This window comes from Macrobrachium nipponense, chromosome 9 (assembly GCF_015104395.2).
Source record: "Macrobrachium nipponense isolate FS-2020 chromosome 9, ASM1510439v2, whole genome shotgun sequence".
Classification (NCBI taxonomy): Eukaryota; Metazoa; Arthropoda; class Malacostraca; order Decapoda; family Palaemonidae; genus Macrobrachium; species Macrobrachium nipponense.
Genome location: NC_061110.1, coordinates 83,296,012 through 83,306,462, shown reverse-complemented (window position 1 = coordinate 83,306,462; position 10,451 = coordinate 83,296,012). Strand labels below are relative to the sequence as shown.

The 10,451-nt window shown below is 36.0% G+C and overlaps 1 long non-coding RNA gene across 1 annotated transcript; it reads right to left on the bottom strand.

The window, feature by feature from the left end:
- Positions 1–1,010: 1,010 nt before the first annotated feature.
- LOC135218669 (uncharacterized) lies at positions 1,011–7,517 on the bottom strand. The gene is made up of 2 exons (XR_010315375.1): positions 4,007–7,517; positions 1,011–2,389 (listed from the first exon to the last, which is right to left on the bottom strand). It is a non-coding gene; the product is annotated as an uncharacterized LOC135218669 (long non-coding RNA).
- Positions 7,518–10,451: the final 2,934 nt, after the last annotated feature.

The window sequence follows — 10,451 nt, the reverse complement described above, 5'->3', positions numbered from 1 at the left end:
TGGGAACCCCTGCGCAGTAGTACCAATTTTACTTGGTATTTCCGATGATGGATGCAGATCGTGTCTCCCCCTCCCCACTCGTTGTGGGGTGTCTGTCAGGGGGTAACCACCCACTAAAATGTCTGTCATTACCACCGCAGTATTCTAGGATGTGCTATACTATTGGAGTACAAATTTTACTTGGTATCTCCATGTTGGATGCAGATCCTGTCTCACCCCCCCCCTCCCCACTAGTTGTGGGGTGTCTGTCAGGGGGTTACCACCCACTACAATGTCTGTCATTACCACCACAGCATTCTAGGATGTGCAGTGTAATTGTAGTACAAATTTTACTTGGTATCTCCAATGTTGGATGCAGAGCATGTCTCCCACTCCCCACTCGTTGTGGGGCGTCTGTCAGGGGGTAACCGCCCACTAAAACGTCTGTCATTACCACCACAGTATTCTAGGATGTGCAGTGCTATTGTAGTGTAAATTTTACTCGGTATCTCCTAAGTTGGATCTAGATCCAATTAACACCCCCTTTTCAGTGCGTCTGTCAGGGGGAACCCACCCTTCAAACTGTCTGTCACTGGTCATTCTATAATCAGTAGAGTCTGCAGATATATTATATTTTAGTTTCATCTGGTATCTCATATATTGGATCTAGACCCAAAATCTAACAAGCAATTAGTGGTGCTTGTTAAGTAAGCCAGCCATATATTTTCGGCAGACGGTCAGTTTCAGTTTACAAGTCTACTCCTAAATACCAGTAGGGGTTACAGTCGGTATCTCGTTCGTTGTATCTCAATGGTCCGGGCTGCCGCTTTGGTAGGATTCGAACCGAGGCCTGGTTCAAAAGCAACGCGAGGCAGTGACTTTGAGCACCCAGCTGTAAGTGACACCTTCCTATTGGGATAGTAATCATGAATAGAATTTGGCTAACTGTAAATGAATGAATAGATAGATAGGCAAATAACTGTAAATAAATTGAAATGATACGTTTGGGTGGGATATTCAAAACACTTCGCTGCAGATGAGCAGAATTTATTGGGTCAGTCTACCAAGCAGTTCATTGTACAGATTTTAGTTCTATTTGATTCACAAATAATCTTACAATAATAGCTATCATAGTTTTGAAATCATTTAACGATGTGGTAATATACACTGACAAACTTTATAAGCTCATTACCATCACATTTACTATTTCTATAAATTATCAGGTCGTTATCATGGTATCTTGTGTATCATTAATGATAGCATATCTGAATAGGGCAGTGGTTCTCAACCTGGGGTCCATGGTGGGCTGTTGCAAATTATACATTTCTAAATAATGTTAGGAATCTGAATAAAAAAACAAAAACTTGCATCACTGTCCTGGTAAGGAAAATGTTCTTCTTTAATTGATTAAGTTGACAATAAAATTTTGTCTGCTAGTCTTTTGTAGTCTAGTGATGTAAGTTAAGCATATCACGGAAATCTATCAAATATAAGATAACTATGTCTGTAAACTTCGTAACAAAGCAAGGGTGTTCTCTTCATCAACATTTTATTTATTTATTTATTTATTTATTTATTTATTTTTTACCTTTTTTGGCGGGGTGGGATTTGGAAGAAAAATGAAGGGGAGCCACACAAATGTTGAGAATTCATGAAAAAAAAAGGAGTGAAAAAAGTTGAGAATCACTGGAATAGTGAGATGCAAGATAAAGAGCAACCGCCTTATCAGTTCAGAGCAATACATACTATTCTTTTCACATTATTAAGCATTTGAAATAATGGGATAAAATGAGGGCGTCTAAGCATACCTATCAGTTTTCAAAGATGTCGCAAATCATACAGTAATTTCATGTCTACCTAAGTGAACGATTTTCATTGTAATGGGAATGTGTTAGTTAAGCAGATATCTCAGTTTTTAGGCAGGGTATATGACAACACAGCAGAAAGCCAAGGGGTCTGCATAAAACTGTGACTGCTTCTTCCAGACTGAAGAAAACCACTTCTCCAGTCTTGGTACTCGTTCTTTGCCCAGTCAATCTCTTTTTCGAATCGGCACTTAGAGTTGAAGAGTTTCCGATTTGTATTTTAACGTCGGTGGATAACAAGATATGGTTTCTTGTGTGGATCTTCACCGCTTTTATTCTTTTTTGACCACCAATAGACACTTCCAAGAAGCAAGATTGTGCCGTTTCTGAGGTGTACACGAAAACCGAAGGGTAATAACAGTTGAATCCTTTGAGGACGTAACTTCCTAAAAGTCCTGAGGAGGAAGAACTTAAACTGAGAATAGAAGCAGCTGCCATGAGGTCATTAGGAACAGCCCACGAAGAGTAACATCTTCCAGGTAAAGTTGTCCCTTCGCCACCATAGTAAGAAGCAACTCTGGCACTATACAGGGAACAGTTGCTCTCTGAAATGAAGGCAAGTAGTTGTTATTGTAGTTTGACACGAATTTCTGTGATAATTAAGCGAGCGTCCTCCCACGACTTAGCTGAATGTGGTCAATGATCCATGAGAACTTGGTCTAAAAGTTCGGTAAATAGTTCGTAACTTGCATTTACAAACTATAGAAGAAAACAAATGTTCGCACAATCTTTTTGAATTGACAATGAAAGTCTTAGGTAAAGACAAATTATTCCGATAAAGCATTGTCTTACAATACAAGAATATTGCATTCAGTTTTATCAACGGCAAGAGCTTGTTTACCTTAGCACCACGGATAACAAACAAGTTCCTGGGGCTTAGACTAATACCGTGAAAGTAATCATCGACGTAGTTCGTTGTCTGCCTTTGTGGCCATTGAGTTATCTTATTCACTGTGTTGTTAGTGAATATCTAGTTATAAAATTTACTGTATTTTTTGTATTTTTCATCTTGAATAGTTTTATTTCATTTAACGTAGGTCTTATGATTTTAACTATCCCAGAACTGAACCCAGGTGCTGTCTTCACAATTCAAATTCAATGATTTATCCATAGATATGGTTGTTGGCTGTTTTTCTGTCCGTAAACAAAATATTTAAAGAGTAATAAAGGGAATGTGGTGAAACATCCCAAGTATACAGCTTTGGAATCAAGGAATACCTATTTAGTTACCTTCCCACAGTGATCAGGATAATTAACGAACCTGGGTCTAAAGAAAGTTTTGGAGTTATATGAGCTTTGAAACGCCACTAATAACATCTGCCGTCGTCAATTGCACAGATGGATCGAGAACTACAGTGGAGGGGGTGGAGAGAGGGGAGGGGAGGATGAAAGGACTAAACCAATTGTCATGCAATTGATAATGGATTTGGTTGTTGCAAGTATTATTTTAATTTTCAATGTTTTTTTTTATTTAAGTATGAGATGGCGTTCGTAATGGGCGAGATAGTTTTGTATTGGATGCAAATAATCAGCACCTGTGTAGTACCCCTTGGAATGATGCAAGAAGGGCGCAGATAGCTAATATGGAATTTTAGGCCAAAGGCCAAGTACTGGGCCCAATGAGGTCATTCACTGCTGGAAAGGAAAGCGAGAGTAGGTAAGTTGGAAAGGTTTAATCGGAGGAAAACCGAGCGGTGTGCAATAATTGTTAGGAGAGGGTGGAGCAAGATGGAATATGGAATAAAGATAATATGGATGGAGGTACAGTAAAAGGAATGAAAGAGGTTATTGGGTTTAGTGAAAGATAACAATATGGCATAAGCTTCCCTTTTTTATATGCCTTATGGAGCTGTCATAATAACCGTCAGACATTTAGTAACACAAATATATATATATATATATATATATATATATATATATATGTATATATATATATATATATATATATATGTGTGTGTGTGTGTGTGTGTGTGTGTGTGTGTGTGTGTGTGTGTGGTAGTTTCACTCTTTTGCAATGAACCAGTATATTAAGAATGCACTGTTATAGAAAAACATCGCGTCATTGGTAACTGGATCTTCATCGCTTTTCTGTAGAAGGTGTACATGTGGTAAGAGCCCCCTCCCCCTCCCCCTCGCCATCCACACCCTGTGCAAATACTTACCAGCGTAGCAGAGGAGCAAACACTCAGCCAGGCGACTGCAGTGAGCGGCACAAGCTACCGCTGAAACCATCTTCAGAGATCCAAGTGAGCAACTGGTCATATCAGGGAACCGAGATGGAACCTGTGATCAGAATATTTTCGTTCATATATTCGGATGAAGATGTATTAGAATTCAAACCAGTATCAATAAGTTTACAAGTACTTGATAACCCAGTCTCAAATCAGAACTGATGTAGAGTTAATTAAAATGTTGTTAGACTAATCAAGGGATTCCATTATTATTATTGCTCTAGATTTAGTTGAACATTCGCTGAAGAGCACAATGCTTTGTAAATCTGAATTATATGAACTAGGATTGAAATTACTCTCTGGTTTTCGTGCCTAATTGATCGATTGATCTACTGGCGTCGCAACGATTATGGTCATGGTTGCTGTAAATAAATCATTTGGGTTAAAAGAAAACCATAATAAAAGTTTTTCGTACTTATAAATGTTCACATCCTACGTCTAAGTATAAATGTATATATAAAAACTGATAAAATAGTATAACAAATTTTTTTTTAAAGAAACTCAGCTTCCAATTTATCAACTTATCAGCATCAGTCTCACGTGTAGAAGTTTCTTCGGGGAAATCGAGTTAACTGTACAGCGTATAATGCTGTATAGGGCGCGGTCCATGAAATTTCAGTCACGGTCCGGTGGTGGCCTGTCCAATAGCGTTGCCAGTTGCACAATCATGGCTAATTTTATCTTTTAATTAGATAAAAACTTCTGAGGCTATATGGCTGCAATTTAGTATGCTTGATGCTCGGAGGGTGGATGATCAACATACAAATTTGCAGCCCTCTAGCCTCAGTAGTTATTAAGATCTGAGGGTGGACAGAAAAAGTGCGGGCAGACAGATAAAGCCATCTCAGTAGTTTCTTTAACAGAAAAGCTTTAAAGGCTTCGGATTGCCATTTTCCCTTTATTCCTGAAATCAAAGAATTATTTGTTGCGTTTAAATGAGGCATATATTCAATGGATTCTTCTCACTGAGAATAAACTGCTTTATCTTATGCCTGAATTAATGATTCCCATCGAAGGTATTGGTCTGGTAATAGCTGTAACAGCTTGGATTTCCTTTAGAAACGCTTCCTACACCTGAATCAAACCAATGGTATAGTAACGAAGGACGTGTACCGGACTACCGTAAATAGTCACTAATTAGAAATGACATCTTTAACTTTTTCCAAATATCTTGATAAATATGCCTAGTTTACTAATGAAGGTAGACCCAAATTATTGCTTCTTTACCTCTTGACGACAGCTAAACCGTGTTCTGGCATTGAATTATGCAACTGGCCCCGACTTGCCTTTTTGGAAATGTTAAGTCTACCCTTGCAGTAGTATAATCTTCTCATGACTGGTAATATTTTACTGAAGAATGAGGAAGTAATGCGATGTGTTAATACGCAAGATAATGCATTCAACGTGTGCCTGGATGTTTCATTGTCTCTTTTAAGTAATATATAACACTTTTATTTTTAACTGATTAGACCTAAACCTTTACAAATTAATGTAATGGTTATGTATATCAATATGATGTGTGCAGTATAGGTATGAATACACATATATGATTTATTATAGGAACTGAAAAAACACGAGTTTTCGGTCCGGTGCATTAATTCTATATTTTTCTCGCTACCTCTCTAGGTTTATACGTAAGTTGTAAATTTGTTGCTTTTCTAAAAAGAACAGTCTTCGTCTTCAAACTATTCTGGAAAGCAAAACTGACAAAGATAATTTCCCTGTTCCCCCTGTCGCTGTCAATCTCCCCTCAAAGTGTGTTGACCAATTTCTGGTGATGGTGCACTTATAAGTTATTAAATGTAAAATCTCAGAACTCAAGCCAAGGGAAAAAGAATTCGGTTTTGGTACATTCAAAGGCTTTTGGTGGTTTAGAAAAGCTCTGAAGCTTATCTTTTCTTTTCCAGAAAAGCTCTGAAGGATCAGCATCAACAATATACGAAGAGATAACGTTCAAAGTTCTTGCACTGCGTAAGCTGTAGTAAAGATATTAGTCAAACAGTGTTATGGCATTGGTTATGATGATTAACATATTAGCTACTTCAGTCAGGGTAGTTGTCTAATGAAACAAAACGAAATATCACCACTGACCTAACATAATCTTTTCGGCTTGTGTAGTTTAAACACTTTTAAAATTGAATAGCAGCTGAACTTCGGTCGTGCAAATACCCATTAGAAGTCTTTCCTATACCGTTACGAATATGGGAATGGTCTTTTAAATTCATAAAACGGTTGTTCCCGCTAAAATTTGTCTCGGTGTGACGAAGTGTTCGTTTGTCCATAATATGCCTATTAATTACTAGCCTTTGTGCAAGGGCCATTTAGTGATGCCATAAGGCCGTTTAATCCAACACAAACTACTTTTTTACTTGTTAAAGATCGCCAGTACCTCATTGCATTTGGCAATGTAAACAATGCATGAAAAGGACAGTGTTCGGTTAACTGGTGTATTTAGATCCAAACATGAATTTAGGTAGTGTATAATACATAGATATAGAGTAATTATTTAGACAATTATAAACGGGAATGACTGCCAGAGGTACACAAAAGTCCATTTGGGCTTCGTGCTTTCGCTTTTTGCCGACGATGTCCTTAGACTGGCCTAGGCCTGCAGTTATTCAGTGCCTTAAAATCAATTCTTGCAATAACAAACTTCATGCAGTTTGATAAATGTGCAAATGAGGCATAAAATTGTGATAATAATGGAGGGGCGATCCGTGGTAAGCTGAAGTGGCGTTAAATTTCTCTTGGCCGACATGATTTGCCATTTTACGACAGGGTAAGTTAAACTCGGGTAGTACGGAAATGAGAACCCGGGCGAAAACGGGAGAAACCGGGCGAAAACGGGCGAAACCGAGGCGAAAATGAGAGAAAACGGGCGAAAACGTCCCCAAATGTTAATTATTTTTGTGGAATCAATGTAAGGGGAATGTAACTTCTGATGGGAATATAACAATCTCGATTGCAGGACAATGTTATGCGGTTTTTTTCTGCGTTTTGCCAGGTTCTGCATAGGGGAGAGATTTCTCACCGCAGCCATTTTGAAAATACGTCACTGGTAGTTATTTTTGGCTCATAAACACGCGGGATTGTTTACTGTTTGGAAGTACTCCGAAACAAATTGGGCTCTTTTACGTTACGGCCGATACAGTAAATTAATTGATTATTTTTTATCCTTGCTGAGGAAGGTTTTAAGAAAAGTTATTCATTTCAGGGAAAGTTATTCCTGACCATACGCTATTCGGGAATATTTTGTGCGCTTTTGCTGAGAGAGTCATAGTATAATAATAAATAATAATACTAATAAATAATAATACTAATAAATAATAATATTGATAAATAATAATACTAATAAATAATAATATTGATAAATAATAATACTAGTAAATAATAATACTTAAATAATAATATTGATAAATAACGATACCAATAAATAATAATACTCATAAATGATAAAACGAAGAATACTTATAAATAATAATACTGATAAATAATGTTACTAATAACTAATACTAGTTAATGAATGATAAAACGAATAATACTTATAAAATGATACTAATAAATAAATAATAATACTTATAAATAATTATACTAATAACCCATAATACTAATAAATAATAATAACAATAATAATAATTATTATTATTTATTAGTATTATTATTTATTAGTATTATTATTTATTATTTTTATTAGCATTATTATTTATTATTATTTATTAGAAGCCATAGTCAATTGCTGTCGCATGAGGGTGAAGCCACGATTAAAATTATACACTTGTTGATGTGTCAAGTCACGACTGGAATTGCAGTGGCATGAACAAAAAAGCTATAGGGTGAAGCCACGATTTCGGTTATATATTTTCAATGTGTGAAGTCACGATTGTAATTGCCGTAACATGAACATAATAGCTAGTGTGAAGCCACGATTTTTTTAAAAATAATCAAAACAACGCTGTAATGTCTTTGTCTATGTAGCAATTGAGAATATCTGGTTTAAGTATAAAAGATGGCTGAGAACTGCACAGATCATTCTCAGAGAGTCTCTCTGACTGCCAGTACTACCTGTATAGCTAGTTTGCGATTCGACTGTCTTCTTTACTCATGATGAAGTACCCTTGTGGCAACTGCCGTTCTAACTGTGGACGCAATTCTATAGAATGTTCTGCATGTCTCCACTGGATCCATAGGTAAGTATTATTCTGGACTATCGAACATCTAAATTTATATAATGCGGTATTTTTTAATCCTTTCAGCACATGTGATACGGAGGCCGTATCACAAAACACCATCACTTTTTACGTTTGATACGGGCGCCCTACCATATGCTGAACTGAGCATTATGATCCTCAGTGAGTAAAATGGAAATGTACTATACTCAACCAGATGTACTAGAAACAAAGAGTTTGAAAACTTACGAAAAACCCTTGCAATTCCATAAATTTGGCTACACCCTCTTTTTCGAAAAGGTGCCTAATTTGGGCACACAAATATCAGAAATGCTTATTATAACCGGGCGAAAACGGGAGAAAACGTGCGAAACCGAGGCGAAACCGGCCGGAAAATAAACACAGGATAATAATAATTGTAAATATGTATAATTTTCGGTAGAGGAATCGGTAAGGAAATTGCATTTCGGATGCAGATTGTAATACACTGTCCTTGTTAATGGTCCTCCAAGTAGTCAACACTGATTATAGGAGGGCAGTACGAATGCACAGATATAGACAGTACAGCACTGACTGCATATATGTGTGTTAATTCTCAATTGTCCCATTAATGGTGTACCATTTTCTTTGATTCCAAAGTAAGTAAACAGTGCATGTTATAATAAGCATTTCTGATATTTGTGTGCCCAAATTAGGCACCTTTTCGAAAAAGAGGGTGTAGCCAAATTATGGAATTGCAAGGGTTTTTCGTAAGTTTTCAAACTCTTTGTTACTAGTACATCTGGTTAGTATAGTACATTTCCATTTTACTCACTGAGGATCATAATGCTCAGTTCAGCATATGGTAGGGCGCCCGTATCAAACGTAAAAGTGATGGTGTTTTGTGATACGGCCTCCGTATCACATGTGCTGAAAGGATTAAAAAATACCGCATTATATAAATTTAGATGTTCGATAGTCCAGAATAATACTTACCTATGGATCCAGTGGAGACATGCAGAACATTCTATAGAATTGCGTCCACAGTTAGAACGGCAGTTGCCACAAGGGTCTTCATCATGAGTAAAGAAGACAGTCGAATCGCAAACTAGCTATACAGGTAGTACTGGCAGTCAGAGAGACTCTCTGAGAATGATCTGTGCAGTTCTCAGCCATCTTTTATACTTAAACCAGATATTCTCAATTGCTACATAGACAAAGACATTACAGCGTTGTTTTTGATTATTTTTAAAAAATCGTGGTTCACACACATAGCTATTATGTTCATGTTTACGGCAATTACAATCGTGACTTCACACATTGAAAATATATAACCGAAATCGGGCTTCACCCTATAGCTTTTTGTTCATGCCACTGCAATTCCAGTCGTGACTTGACACATCAACAAGTGTATAATTTTAATCGTGGCTTCACCCTCATGCGACAGCAATTGACTATGGCTTTCTAATAAATTAAATAATAACAAATAATAATGCTAATAATAATCATAATAATACTAATAATAATAATATTATTATTATTGTTATTATTTATTAGTATTATGGGTTATTTATATAATTATTTATAAGTATTATTATTTATTTATTAGTATCATTTTATAAGTATTATTCGTCTTATCATTCATTAACTAGTATTAGTTATTAGTAACATTAATTTTTTCAGTATTATTATTTTTATTTTAAGTATTATTCGTTTTATCATTTATGAGTATTATTATTTATTGGTACGTTATTTATCAATATTATTATTTAAGTGTTATTATTTACTAGTATTATTATTTATCAATATTATTATTTATTAGCATTATTATTTATCAATATATTATTTATAGTATTATTATTTATTAGTATTATTATTTATTATTATACTATGACTCTCTCAGCAAAAGCGCACAAAATATTCCCGAATAGCGTATGGTCAGGAATAACTTTCCCTGAAATGAATAACTTTTCTTAAAACCTTCCTCAGCAAGGATAAAAAATAATCAATTAATTTACTGTATCGGCCGGAACGTAAAAGAGCCCAATTTGTTTAGGAGTACTTCCAAACAGTAAACAATCCCACGTGTTTATGAGCCAAAAATAACTACCAGTGACGTATTTTCAAAATGGCTGCGGTGAGAAATCTCTCCCTTATGCAGAACCTGGCAAAACGCAGACCGCATAACATTGTCCTGCAATCGAGATTGTTATATTCCCTCCCATCAGAAA